Here is a 16,328-nt window from a genome sequence, read left to right as displayed (position 1 = left end):
GTAAAATTCATAAAAAATTCAATTCTAACCCAAATTGAAAGCTTAAACACTATAATTTGATAATATCAATTTAGTTTAACAAAATATTTTCCCAATTGAAACAGTTTTGCCCCACAACTCTGAAACAAATTCTGCCCAGAAAAAACATTTTCAGCCTGTAACTTCCAACTTTGAAAATTCATGAAAAATTAATTTGACGTCCAAATTGGGCAAACCTAATTTATTTTGGAAGTAAACATATGAGAGTGTAAAACTAAAAATTTAAGCCATGATCCAATGTCAAAAGGTTAATGAAATAAATCATCTAAAAATATGTTTTTCAGCTGCAATAAAAACATGGACAGCAGATAGTTTCAGATTTTTAAAAACATTTATAAATGATCTGAAATAGTGAAAAAATTCTGAGTAGTGTAAAACCCATGGGGGAAGTTCCAATAGAAATTTCAAGGAAATTAAAGTAACAAAGCTATATATAAAAATTCATTTCCGGACCAAAAAGGAAAAGTTTCAAATTTCCAGTAACTAGCTTGCAACTTCAAAAATTCATAACTAATTCATTTTAAATCCAAATTACATGAAACCAAAACTAAATGAAACCTAATTGAGTATATTTTCATATTCTATATTTAATTTGACAAGATTAATTTCAAGTTAAAATAGTTTAAGGGAAAAATACAAGTCCTTCTCTTCTATGCATGTAAAACACTCAATAATGACATAAAAATACTTCAAAATAATAAACCAATACCTCACTAGAGAATTGAATCTCTAGATACCAAAGCAAAACTAGGAGTTAGGCTAGATCCTTCAAGGGTTTTGAAGAGGAGGATGAGGGGAACAAAAAGTATTCCAAACTTTATGGTCTAAAGTAAGTGGAAGGGCCTCAAAGATCAAGGTCAATGCCTAAGGCTTCAAGCTCCATCCATGGAGGCTAGGGTTTTCTTGTAAGGAAGAGAATGAAATAATGTGGTTAAGTGTGAGTGGAGGAAATAGAAATCCTCCACTCACTATGTGCTCTTACACCATGGTCAACACACATATCTATGGTCAATTGCACAAAAACCCTCCGTTAAAACCATAATCCCAAAGTGGCCCAAAGATATTTGCAAGACTAAATTGTGAACCTACACTTGTCACCAATCCATGGCTCTTTCCTAGGCTTAATCCCACACCTAAACTTGTCAACCATCCAAGCCAACAAGTGCACCAATCCTAGGCCAACAAGTGGGTGAATCCTCACCCTCCAAATGTCATCATCCAATGCATTAAAGTGTTTCCACACAAATGTCAACAAGTGGACCAATGAGAGTGTGATACTTGGCACACTTTTCAAAAATTTCAAAAAGGTCCTTTTTGAAAATATCTTCCAAATTTAATTACAAAATGGTCCCCAAGATGAAAAATAATTACTTTATTTAATTACACTAAAACCCCACAAGTTAAGAATAATTACACTAAAGTATGCATTAATGCCCCTTTATGAAAGAAGTAAGCAATCAACATACTTTTCTAGAAAAGTAAAAATACCACTATCATGAATGCATGCAAAACCGGAATCAAATCCGAGCACAAAAAGTGAGGTTGTGCAAGGAGAAAGGATAAACGAGAAAAAGACAAAATGTGAATAGTGTTTAGAAAAATAAAATATGGAAATGACATAATCCCCAAAGGAAGTTGTCAATCCAAGGAAAAGAGTCTCGGAAATCATTCCAGAGCACTCGAGATGACATCAAGTGATGAAAAACATAACCTAAAAAGGAAAAGACAACGGAAAAAAAAAATATATCCATTAAAATCTGAGAAAAAGAAAAGGAAGAAAAATGACCAGGTCATTACAACCTTCCCACCTTAAAGGGATTTCGTCCCTGAAATCTAGCCCCAACAAAACAAAAAGGCGAAACCAGGATAACTACAGAGTACATCTTTGAGTATCCCTCACAACATGCTACGAAAGCAATCCCAAAACTGAAGGCAACGTACAACCCCATGTCATTCGCACCCACGTGCTCACGACAGGACAACCCCTCAAAAGAAAAGTGATCACATGGCCTCACCACAAGTTGAAACTCACACACAGAACTTAAGGCCAGACAAGGGAACGGAAGACAACAATCGAAAGCACCCCTCCTGACGAACCATCATAAGGAACCAAATACAACCACCAACAGAACTCCAAGATATCCATGAATCAAATCAAAGTACTAAACAAAGACGACATGGCAGTATGAATAGCGACCAGAACCCACCCACGACGTACTCAAATGTGTGGTAGCAATGACAATTCCTAGTGTCCGCCTACACTTACTCGTCAATAAGGTAGCATCGACGGCAACTAGCACCCGCCCACAGCACACAACTTGTACGGTAGCATGACAGTAAAAGGCACCAATTCATAACCTGCCCCCACTAGGTCTACCCATGAAACCTCTCGATACAAATGACTTCAATATCAAAAATGATCATTAGCAAAAGCACTACGGAAACCAATATTTTGTGAGAGTTGAATTATGGTCCAAAGATGTCCGGCCGGACCATCCTGGCCAATCCCAAAACTCTGACAACAATGGCATAGGTACCGCTACGCTTAAGGCCTTAAATCCTCAATACAAAAAGACCAACAATTTTAACATCTCAAAACACTACTATCAACAACATCAATTACGAATCCAAAGTCTGACAAGCAAAAAACATCTCCAAAATCCCAGATATCATCCTAAAATAGATCAACTATAAGACTACTCACCGTAATCAAACATCAGATCAACATCCCTATCACAGATAACTAGATCCTCGAAATACAAGTCTACGAAGTGGCACACACATCAAAATCTTGACAACCTAGGTCATAGAACGAGTCTCTCAAAATCGTACTTGACAACACCAAGGTAAATCAAAATTCTTCAATTTCGATTCATCTATAAACAACCACTGGAACTACGATTCCTCAAGGCCATGCCTAGTCATAACTAGGACGAGGAAACTCCACAAGCAATCCATATCCAACAACGATCCTCCAAAACTCCTCCTAAGAGTCAACCACATCCAGGCCTCCAAAACTGGAACAAGTCTCCAAAAGACATTCTCAAAAGAGCATCGAGCTCACCTCACGAATCAAACAATGTTCAAAGATATGGACATAAGTCTCCGTAAAATAATCTCACACCAATCAACTCACTTGAGCACCACAACCGTCAACAACCACGGCAGGAACTCCCCAAGGGAAGACACGAAAGAAAGGGGACCACCAGTCCTAAAAAGGACACCACCACGACTTCATCTCTGAAATGAAAGACAACAAAGTCAACGACTTCACCCCCTACATGGAAGTAAGTCGACCAAAATCTATCAAATCCTCACCAAGGACTCAAGACAACAACGATGATCCTCATGGACCAACCAACCCCAAAACAGTGCACAACTCAATCGAGGGAAGAGACTCACTCCTTGTGAAGTCCTTAACACGAACTAGTACAAAACCATTGTGGAAACCCGCATACAGACTACGTGCGACCAAGGGAAATGAATGAGAAAACCAAACCTGAAAGTCATGCATATGACAAGGAATGCAACTACCAGAAAGAAAATCTACTTACATAGATGAAAATCAAAAGCACATGCTGCACGTCTCCACATAAACACAAAAGCATGTCATTAAAGCGTAGTAATAACATGGTATCTCAAAACATATAAGAAAGGCATGCTATTGCCACACAACAAGAAGGCAAACGTGGATAGACCTTCACCCACTCATGCATTACAATATCATAAATGATACTACTAACATGGTAGTAAATGAAACTGCAGAAAACAAAAGTGATGCAACAATGAACCCTATGGACATCGTGTCCTAGAATGCCTAAGTAAAAAGGAAGGACCAGTCCTAGCCATACACTGACTCCAAAAACCAATGCAACAACAACCTGTCTCAAAACAAACGTGAGCCCTTACCACAATGGTAAGACTCTTACAATCCATCTCTGAATCTAAGGGTGACACTACAAGTGACACTAACAATGCAATGCTCTCTCTACCCAAAGCATCTATCAATCGACTTGACCCCAAAAGTGTCATCGCGCAAGGAGAACTCAAAGAAAATGGCAACTCTAGCCATATAATCAGACAACCAAATCGATCACTACGACTGATCCCCAAAACAACCATCACCATTACCGATCAAAAGGACTGCACTTGTTGGCACAAAACCTAACGCGGATTCCAACCGAACTGCACTCGTAGCTTGCCAGTACGGTAGCATGACAATGCCATGCACCCGCCCATAACGTACCCGCCCACGAAAATTACAATCTCAAAGGAACCTTCCAAAACAACCAAGGATCCCAAAAGGTCCAAAACCTAACCATGGCCTACAATTAACAAATCCAGTACTACGGTTGTGCCTAATGGCTCACCCCACGAGAGCCTAAACAAAAGGTGTCTCTCCATCTACCTCAAAACCAACTCTAGGTCAACAACAACCTAAACTACAATACAACCATGACTACAATCACCATCAACCTCAACTCAAGCCGCAATGACCAATCTCGTGTCATGCCAAGTATGCGACACAATTATGCATATACAAATTTGATCTAGAATACATCATATGTCATGCTCTTTACATAATAATTTAATCATGCTAAACAAACGGTATACCACATGTAGCACGTAAGCACATAAACATGTTATCAAACCAAAGCATATTATCATGAAGCATATAAACACATAGAGCATGGCAACATAAGCATGATATGCACCCAAAACCCGTCGTCCAAGGTATTCAAACCTAGGAGCTCTGATACCACCTGTAACGACCCAGATTTCTCAACTCGGTGCGTTAGTGATGAACCGGAAGTTGACCCGATAACGGACCCGAAATGCGGAAGCGAAAGAAGCCAAATGACCTCAAGAGATGAACGCCATCCCTAAGGCCCCAAAATGACTCTCCATGAAGCCACGGAACTCAAATGAGCCAAGCAAATGAAGTAAGAATGCCTAACTAGAAAAGAGATGAACTAAGGGCAAAATGGTCATTTCTCACTGAAAGGGGTGCCACCGTGCACACCATTGGAAGGACAACGAAAAATAAACAAAATTAAACTCAAGAATCATCTGATTCTGAGTCCGGGCAGAAAAGATATGAAATTCCAACACCCGATGCGAAAGTTATGAAGCAATGACTTAACATTTTCCAATATTTTCATAATAAACTTTGAAAACAAAAGTGCATAAAAAACGACATACATGTCATTGGCCTCCGACCTCATCTCATACATGTTAAATACATTGAAAGGAGTGCACTTACGTACACTTTACATATACGAATCAACGAATACAAGTTTAAACAAATAAGGCTACAAAGAGGCATCTTATGCTAACACTTGCATAAAATAGAAACTTAGAAACTGTAAGCCATCCAAGGAGCAATGGAATCTTCAAATCCTGAGTCCTGTTCCTGAAATATGCCCCAGTATCGTAGGGGTGAGTAACATAAAGCTACTCGTAGGAGATGAGCATGCATCGACCTAGCATTTTATAATTTTATCACCTTATGGTGAAACATGTTAAAGGGGATCATGCCACCTAATGTCTATGTCAAGATGAGACCCAGGGAGCATCCTAAGCTACTTAGATCATTTCTACCATAATCACATTGTTCATGCAATTCAAATAACATGGAAACATGTTATACAAGGCAACAAGATATAGATTCTCAAAGTCATCAACTTGAAATCCAAAATATGAAAACAACAAGTATAGTTCATGTCACCTAACATCTATGTTCAAAATGAATCTATAAGGTCATTCCTAAACTACATTTGAACATCAAAACACAAATTATGATATCGATGCAATTTAACCAATAATGGAACTTCCAACACAATGTATGAAGCATGCTTTCACAGAGCTACATCTTAAGCTCAAAATAGGAAATCAAATAAGGAACAACAAGTTATGATATCATCTAGTTATCAACTTGAAATGAATACGAAATCAAACAAAATGGATACTCGGACGTCACGCTGGATCAGACCGACAACATAGTTACTTTAGGGTTACTAGCCCATGGGTAACCTTCCTATGTGCGCACTAGACTATATAGAGGGACAATCCCCCGTACTAGAACCAAGTCCTAGCCGTAGCCAAACAACGCCATCCCCAAGTTTCCAAAATCAACAAATTGTGCAACAACGTATATATATCAACATGTATATACAAGATATAAACTATTTACCAAGCACAATCCAAATTTTGTAAACTTATACAATACATGCTCAAAATTCACAACTACTATGGCCTGTAAGATGTCAAATACAAAGTGTGCAATTCCTTATACATAGCAACAATATATTCAATAAGGAAAAACATATTCTCATGAATATAAAAGTAACAACTATGTTATCCAATGCTCAAAAGTAATCAAGTGAACATACATCAAATCCAAATCCATGATTTAAATATAGAAATAACTTCCAAAATGCAATTAAATCCATGGAGTAATAAAGTAGAATTTAATTAAGCATAAATAGTTAAATTCTCTAAATTCCAAGCTAATCCAAATAACCTTAATTTAATATATATAGAAAGACATGTCATGGTCGTCATATATATAACATCAAATGACAAGTTAAGTGATTAAAACACTTAAAACAAAATTAATCAAGCTAATTAATTAATTTCCTCTAGATTTTTAAACAATTCCAAATGCCTTCAATTTAATCTATGTGAGAGAATATGCCAAGGCCTATTTAAATACCACATTACAACTTGATTTAATACTTGATACAACCATGTGAATTAAACTTTCACTAAAGATAAATATTAAATAAAAGTTGTAATTCTTAATCAAATTATCCAAATTTAATATATGTTAACCAACATATCTAAGCATAATTTCCTAGCACGTTACAATTCAAATCAAAATTATACATCATCCTAAATTTTAAATCTTATACAAAGAAATAAAAATTACTAACTTTCTAGATTTGATACAAGACATACATATATGTTGTATAATCATGGCAGACACACAATATAACACACAAATAATCCTAAAACATTCCCTACATCAATTGGAATGAAAATCCCAATTACCACCGAAATGAAATCGCCCCAAATTTTCGGTCCACAAAATAGATTTTTCAGCTTGCTACCTTCAACTTGTAAAATTCATAAAAAATTCAATTCTAACCCAAATTGAATTAATCCAAAGCCCAATGAAAGCTTAAACACTGTAGTTTGATAATATCAATTTAGTTTAACAAAATATTTTCCCAATTGAAACAGTTTTGCCCCATAACTTTGAAACAAATTCTGCCCAGAAAACACATTTTCAGCCTGTAACTTCCAACTTTGAAAATTCATGAAAAAATAATTTGACATCCAAATTGGGCAAACCTAATTTATTTTGGAAGTAAACATATGAGAGTATAAAACTAACAAATTAAACCATGATCCAATGTCGAAAGGTTAGTGAAATAAATCATCTAAAAATATGTTTTCCAGCTTCAATAGAAATCTGGACAGCAGATAGTTTCGGATTTTAAAAAAAATTTAGAAATGATCTAAAATCGTGAAAAAATTCTGAGTAGTGTAAGACCCATAGGCGTAGATCCAGTAAAAATTTAAAGGTAATTGAAGCACCACAGATCCATATAAAAATTCATTTCTAGACCGAAAAGGAAAAGCTTCAAATTTCTAGCAACTAGTTTGCAACTTCAAAAATTCATAACTAATTCATTTTAAATCCAAATTACATGAAACCAAAACTAAATGAAAGCTAATTGAGTATATTTTCATATTCTATATTTAATTTGACAAGATTAATTTCAAGTTAAAATAGTTTAAGTGAAAAATACAAGTCCTTCTCTTCCATGCATATAAAACACTCAATAATGACATAAAAATACTTCAAAAATAATAGATCAATACCTCACTAGAGAATTGAATTATAGATACCAAAGCAAGACTAGGAGTTAAGCTAGATCCTTCAAGGGTTTAGAAGAGGAGGATGAGGGGAGCAAAAAGTATTCCAAGCTTTATGGTCTAAAGTAAGTGGAAGGGCCTCAAAGATCAAGGTCAATGCCTAAGGCTTCGAGCTCCATCCATGGAGGCTAGGGTTTTCTTGTAAGGAAGAGAATGAAATAATGTGGTTAAGTGTGAGTGGAGGAAATAGAAATCCTCCACTCACTATGTGCTCTTACACCATGGTCAACACACACATCTATGGTCAATTGCACAGAAACCCTCCTTTAAAACCAAAATCCCAAAGTGGCCCATAGATATTTGCAAGACTAAATTGTGAACCTACACTTGTCACCAATCCATGGCTCCTTCCTAGGCTTAATCCCACACCTACACTTGTCAACCATCCAAGCCAACAAGTGTACCAACCTTAGGCCAACAAGTGGGTGAATCCTCACCCTCCAATTGTCATCATCCAATGCATTAAAGTATTTCCACACAAATGTCAACAAGTGGACTAATGAGAGTGTGACACTTGTCACACTTTTCAAAAATTTCAAAAATGTCCTTTTTGAAAATATCTTCCAAATTTAATTACAAAATGGTCCCCAAAATGAAAAATAATTACTTTATTTAATTACACTAAAACCCTACAAGTTAAGAATAATTACACTAAAGTATGCATTAATGCGCCTTTATGAAAGAAGTAAGAAATCATCATGCTTTTCTAGAAAAGTAAAAATACCACTATCATGGAAATCAAATATCATGAATGCATGCAAAACCGGAATCAAATCCGAGCATAAAAAGTGAGATTGTGCAAGGAAAAAGGATAAACGAGAAAAAGACAAAATGTGAATAGTGTTCGGAAAAATAAAATATGGAAATGACACAATCCCTAAAGGAAGTTGTCAATCCAAGGAAAAGTGTCTCGGAAATCATTCCAGAGCACTCGAGACGACATCAAGTGATGAAAAATCGAACCCAAAAAGGAAAAGACAACGGAAAAAAAAAACATCCGTTAAAATCTGAGAAAAAGAAAAGGAAGAAAAATGACCGGGTCATTACAGAGCGATTCCCACCCGGCAATGGTTTTTAGTATTGGTAACTAGAGTCGCCACAAATCCTACTTGGCTAGTTTGCTAGTTGAAGAGGATAGCAGTTCGGACAGTGTGTTTCCAGCATTTGTTGAGGATTTTGTTGATGTCTTTCCCGAGGAGCTAACGGAGTTACCTCCTTTAACGGAAGTGGTTTTTGCTATTGATGTTATTCCCGGCATGGCACTCATCTCTATGGCACCGGCAGAGCTTGACGAGTTGAAAGGTCAGTTGGAAAAATTGAAAGCTAAGGGCTTTATTCGTCCTAGTGCTTCACCATGGGGAGCACCGGTTCTTTTTGCGAAGAAGAAGGATGGGTCTTTGAGACTTTACATCGATTATCGCAAATTGAATCAAGCTACGATCAAGAACAGGTATCCTTTGCCTAGGATTGATGACTTGTTTGATCAGTTGAAAGGAACGACATGCTTTTCGAAGATTGATTTAAGGTCAGGTTACTGTCAGTTAAGGGTTAAGGATGAGGATATATCCAAGACCGCTTTTCGTACACGGTATGGCCATTATGAGTCTCTGGTGATGCCATTTGGTTTGACTAATGCTCCAACAGCTTTCATGGACTTGATGAACTGTGTATTCAGTGACTATCTTGATAAGTTTGTTGTGGTATTCGTTGATGACATTCTTGTGTACTCAGCTTCAAGGGAGGAGCATGAGTATCACTTAAGAGCAGTTTTGCAGATCCTTAGGGATAACCAATTGTATGCCAAGTTTGAGAAATACGAATTTTGGCTACCAGAGGTGAAGTTCCTTAGACACGTCGTGTCAGGGGGCGGTGTTGTAGTGTATCCGTCAAAGATTGAGTCTGTGATGGATTGGGAGCATCCGAAGACAGTGTTTGAAGTTTGGATTTTTCTTAGCGTAGCCGGCTATTATAGGAGATTTGTTCGGGATTTCTCTCATTTAGCGGCACCTATGACTCGACTTACTCGCAAAGGGGTCAAGTTCATATGGAATGAGGCTTGTGATTTTGCTTTTCAGGATTTGAAGGTCAGGTTGACATCAGCTCTAGTTTTGATCATACCTGAATGTGGTTTGGGTTACGTGGTTTATTGTGATGCTTCACGAGAAGGTTTGGGTTGTGTCTTGATGTAGACCGAACGTGTAGTTGCTTATGGGTCTCAACAGTTGAAGACTCATGAGTTAAACTATCCGACACATGATTTAGAGTTAGCAGCAGTTATCTTTACCCTGAAGGGGTGGAGACATTATTTGTATGGGGAGAAGTTCGAAGTTTTCTCCGATCACAAGAGTCTCAAATATCTCATCTCTCAGAAGGATTTGAATTTGAGATAGTGCAGATGGGTTGAGTTCATGGAGGACTACGACTTTGAGTTGTAGTATCATCCAAGAAAGGCCAACGTGGTGGTTGATGCATTAAGTAGGAAGTCACGGGGTACTCTTGCTAGCATTTCCATTCACAGATGGAAGATGCTAGAAAAGCTTGCAGATCTTGGTTTGCAGTTGTGTGAGGATGTTTCACCGGCTATTTTATTTAGCCTTGTGGCTCAACCGGCTCTTATTAGCAGAGTTATTGAGGCATAACAGGAGGATGGGGAGATGAAGTCCATCCACGATTAGATTTCAGGTGGCGGGAACGTAGAGGGTTGGACCTTACATTCAGACAGTGGTCTCAGGTACAGAGGGAGGATGTTTGTCCCTTTGTCCTGTCGTGACGATGTTCTTTGGGATTTTATCCATTCTCGACTCCCATCCAGGTGGTACGAAGATGTATCACAATTTACGGAGACTATTTTGGTGGAAAGGTATGAAACGAGATGTTTCTCAGTTCGTGGCTAAATGCCTTACTTGGCATCAGAGACCGGTAGGTTTGTTGCAACCACTACCAGTGGCAGAGTGGAAGTGGGAGCACATCACTTTGGATTTCGTGACGGGACTTCTGAGATCCAAGGCAAAGAATGATGCCGTTTGGGTCATTGTTGATAGATTGACTAAAACGACTCACTTTTTGCCTATCGCAGTGACAGACGATGCAGAGAGGCTTAGTGGACTGTATGTGGGGAGGATTGTCAGGCTTCATGGGGTTCCGGTATCCATTGTTTCAGATAGGGATCCCAGGTTCACGTCTCACTTTTGGCAGAGTTTTCAAGAGGCTCTTGACACGGGGCTTCATTTCAGCACGGCATTCCATCCTCAGACTGATGGTCAGTCGAAGCGTACCATTCAGATATTGGAGGATATGCTACGGGCTTGCATTTTGGATTTTGGGGGTAGTTGGGAAGACTTCTTACCCTTGGTTGAGTTTGCCTACAACAACAGTTACCAGACCAGTATTGGCATGGCACCTTTTGAGGCGTTGTATGGTAGACCTTGCAGATCTCCAGTTTGTTGGATCGAGGTAGGTGATACAGTTGCCTTAGGTCCCGACATTGTCATTGAAACTACAGAGAAAATCAAGTTAATTTGGCAGCGGTTAGTTACAGCTCAGAGCAGGCAGAAGAGTTATGTTGATAAGAGGAGGAGATCCTTGTCCTTTGGGGTAGGGGACCACGTCTTTCTCAAGATTTCTCCACGAAAGGGACTTCTGAGATTTCGACAGACGGGCAAGTTGTCTCCTAGGTTCATAGGACCATTTTAGATTTTGGAGCACGTCGGTGAAGTTGCTTATCATTTGGCATTGCCACCAGACTTGGATAGAGTTCATGATGTCTTTCATGTATCTATGTTGAGGAAGTATGAGCCGGATCCATCGCATGTTTTATGATGGACAGATGTTGTTGTTGATGAGGACATGAGCTACGAGGAGGGTCCAATCAAGATTCTTAATTCACGGGAGCAGGTTTTGCGGACCAAGACCATTCCATTGGTTAAGGTCTTATGGAGACATCATGGTGTTGAGGAGGCTACCTGGGAGCTCGAGCAGGAGGTTCGCTCTCGGTATCCCCATTTGTTCTCTCTTTCAGGTATGGCTCGATTTTGGGGACGAAATCCATTTAAGGAGGGTAGGTTGTAATGACCCGGTCTTTTTCCTCCTTTTCCAATTGCGGTGATTTTCTTTTTTTCGTTTTTTTTTTTTTCCTATTTCGTCTTTTCCCCGATTATTGTTTTTCCTTGCTTAACCTCACTTTGAGTGTTCGGATTTGATTCCGGTTTTGCATGCATTCATGATACTTGATTTCCATGACATTGGTATTTTCACTTTTGTTGAAAAGCATGCTAGTTGCTTTTATTTTTCATAAAGGACATGAATGCATACTTTAGTGTAATTATTCATTACTTTTGGGGTTTTTGTGTAATTATGTAAAATAATTATTTTTCGTCTTAGGCACCATTTTGCAATTTATTTCGGAAGATATTTTGAAAAAGGACCATTTTGCAATTTTTGGAAAATGTGATAAGTGTCACATTCTCATGGACCCACTTGTTGGCATTTGGTTGGAGAGACTTGGGAGCATAATCCATTGACATTTGGAGGGTGGAGATTCACCCACATGTTGGCCTTTGATTGGTGCACTTGTTAGCTTTGATTATTGACAAGTGTAGGCTTGAGATTAAGCCTAAGGATAGAGCCTTTGATTTGTGACAAGTGTAGGATCTAGATTTAGTCTTGCAAGTGTGTGTGTGTGAGAGGTAGTGTAAGAGCACATAGTGAGTGGAGGATCTCTAGCCCTTCCATTCACCATTTTTCACTTAACCTCTTCATTTTCCTTAATTCTTCAAAGTTCTAACCTAGCCACCATTGGAGAAAAGCTTGGTTAATAGCTTTCTTCTTCAATTTTGGTGCCCTTCCATTTATCTTAGACTAAGAACCTTTAGTAAAAGTTTCCTCTCATTCTCCTCTTCATTAACCCTAAGCTTGTTTTCCATTTAGTGCTTGGTTGCTTGGATTATAGAGATTCAATTCTCTATTGAGGTAGGGGTGGTAGTATGTTTATATTTTAAGTGTTTTATAATCCTTTGGGGTTTAATATATATTGTGTACATGCTTCTACTATGATAGTCTTGCATATTAAAGGAAATCTTTATGATTGACTTAGGGTTTACTTGATCTAATCATGTATATTGTGTATGTATCTTGTGTAGGATTATTGATGTTGTATAGAACTCTTATTGATTTGAATTACTATACTATTGTGATGATAATTCTACATTCAAGTTGATTACTATTGGTGATTGTAATTATTTTAGAAGCTTAATACTATAAATATTGTAATCTAGTATATAAAGCTTATTATTGAGACATGGTTTAAATTGATGAGTTTGTGGTATTATATTGCACATTATATCATGTTAAGAACTTGTCATTTATTAAGCCATTCTAGATTTGGAACCTTAAGACATGGTTTGTGTGGTTTCAAAAATACTTGTGCATGGAAGGTGGTTTATATGCCTTAAATTATGATATATAAGTTTTGAACTTGATATATTTTGGATTCTCTTGGGAAATTGTGTTACAGGTGACATGGCTAAAGTTTGGCTTTAGTGCGGGAGGTATGAGTTCTCCCCAATTGAGATAGTGCGCACTAGGGTGGTCTTCCCAGTGGGTTAATGCCCGGAATAACCATATTGATCTTGGTTTAGTCCAAGACGAGATGTCCAAGTTTTCCATTATGTGATTTCGCATTAAATTTCAAGTTAACAACCAATGTTTAATTGTAACTTGTAATTTTTGGTTGATTGCGAATTGATGTTGTTAAGTACATTGACATTGTTATGTGTTGTTTAAGAATCATTTAAGTTAGCTTAAGATGATCCCTTAGCACACCTTGAACATAGATGTTAAGTGGAATGCTCCCTTGTATTCTTCTATATTGATCTCGCAATGATATTGAAATTGTAGGGTATACGCATATGCTTCTCCTACGAGTAACTTGATTACTCACCCTAGTGGTTTGGGTTGTTTTTCAGGTAAAGAGACCATGTTCATGGATGCTCATCATCCTTAGAAGCTTTTGAGCAATTGACAAGGGGTAAAATGGTCTTTTTAGACAAAATTGGATGCAACTGAGCATACCGATAGATATACTAGGAAAAATTAATGAATCTAGACTCAAGAATCACTTGATTCGGAGTCCGGATGAAAAATATATGAAACGTCAAAGTTTCAAAAAAACCAACATTTGAGTTTAAAATCAGTGCGGCAAGGGTACTTTACAAAGGGTACAATAGTCTTTCCAGATAGAATTAGATGCAACCTTGAATACCGTTGGATAGACAAGAAAAAACTAATAAACTTAGACTCAAAAATCACTTGATTTGGAGTCGGGACGAAGAAGATATGAAGCCTCAAAGTTTCAAAAAATTAGACTTATTTTCCTGGTAAGAAATCTGGGTAGGAATAGTGTTTTAACAGCAAGCACCAATAAATTTTTTTTTTTTCCAGAACCGAGGCTAAAAACGGACCCTTAAACGAGTTTTTCTGGAAAAACACGAAGAGAAACCCCCCTAAAAATCACGTTTTCTACCCGACTATGCAGAGGAAACAAAAAAAAAAAATGATGTAAGGTCCCTAAAATGCCCCTTGAATAGCCTAGGTTAAGATGGACCCAAAAAGCTACTGCAAGCATTTTTTCTAGAAACTGCCAGAACAGAGAGTAAAAATGGGCTAGTAGATGAATTTTTCTGGAAAAACACAAAGAAGAAACCCCCCTCAAAATTGAATTTTGTATGTCATACATAAGAGAATTAAGAAAAAAAAATGCAATGTAGAATGCCCGAAATGCCCCTCCATGAAATCTGGTCATGGAGGTCCAAAAAGCTGCTAAAAAAAAAACAGAAAGCTGAACTTTGCGATAGATTTCCGGCACCAAGACGACATTTTCTGGAAAAACATAAAAAAGAAACCCCCCCTAAAATTACATTTTCTATTCAACCATATTGAAATAAGGAAATAAAACTGAATTAAAAAGTCTAGAATGCCCCTAGATCAGAATATGCAACAAAAACGCAAAATTAATTCGTAGGAGGCTCAAAACACAAACGATGAGGTTTTGCCCAGAAATGACTATGCACGCAAACGTAACTTACCTATTTAGACGTGCTACAATGGTCCATGGCTTAAAAATATAGCCGATACAAAATCCGACCCCCCAACGGGCAAAAAGGTAAAAATGGACTTGGAATGGAAAATATGGAATACAAAAATGTAAAATGGAGTCAAATGACCATTTGGCCCTTGGCAACACTTCATACAAGATTAATAAGACCCTATGAAAGAATGAAAATGGAATTCCCACACCCAATGCAACCATGGTGAAGCAATGACTTGCGATTTTTTAAGGTTTTCATAATATTTCATGAAGTTAAAAAGTTGTATAGAATACAATACACATGTCATTGGCCTTCGGCCTCATCTCATACATGTCAAATATATTGAAAGGAGTGCACTTATGTACACATTACATACATGGAATCAAATATACATATTTTGACATACAAGTCTACAAAATGACATTTCATGCTAACATTTGCATGAAATGGAAACTTGAAAGCTACACGACATCAAAGGAATGCTAGGCTTCACGAACCAAGTCTTTGTACCTGAAATATGCCCCAGTATTGTAGGGGTGAGTAACATAAAGATACTCGTAGGAGATGAGTATGGATCGACCTAGCATTTTACAACTTTATCACCTTAAGGTAAAGCATGTTAAAGGGGTTCATGCTACCTAACGTCTATGTCCAAGTGAGACTCGGGGAGCATCCATAGCTACCTTAGAGTCTAAGCAACAAGAATCATGATATACATATGCGTATGAAACGAATCATGGTTGGGATAATCTAAAGAACCGACAAGAAGAATGCTTGAGCATAGATTAACATGAATTGCATTTTCAATACAATTGAACTAGGTCTAGAGTAATCCATATAACATGACAAAAGCATATTTGAATACAAGTTAACAAGAATCACATTATCCATGCAATTCAACAACAAAAGAGCATGTTATACAATGCAACAAGGTATAAGTTCTCAAAGCCATCAACTTAGAATCTAAAGCACAAAATAACAATAGTGGTTCATGCCACCTAACGTCTAAGTTCTAAATGAATCAATAGGATCAATCCTAAGCTTTGTTAGAACGTCAAAACACAATTTTCAATATCGATGCAATTTAACCAACATTAGAACTTCCAATACAATGCATAAAGCACAATTTCGCAAAGTTAACATCATGTAACTTAAAATGGAACGACAAATAAGGAACAACAAGTTATAACATCATCTAGTTATCAACTTGAAAATGAAATAAGAAGTCAAACAAAGTGGATACTCGGACGTCACGCCGGA

Source organism: Cornus florida, unplaced genomic scaffold (genome assembly GCF_030987335.1).
Source record: "Cornus florida cultivar Cherokee Brave unplaced genomic scaffold, ASM3098733v1 CherokeeBrave_3.0.0_Hap2_Chr09, whole genome shotgun sequence".
In the NCBI taxonomy this organism is placed as follows: Eukaryota; Viridiplantae; Streptophyta; class Magnoliopsida; order Cornales; family Cornaceae; genus Cornus; species Cornus florida.
Note: the sequence above shows the minus strand (reverse complement) of the source record.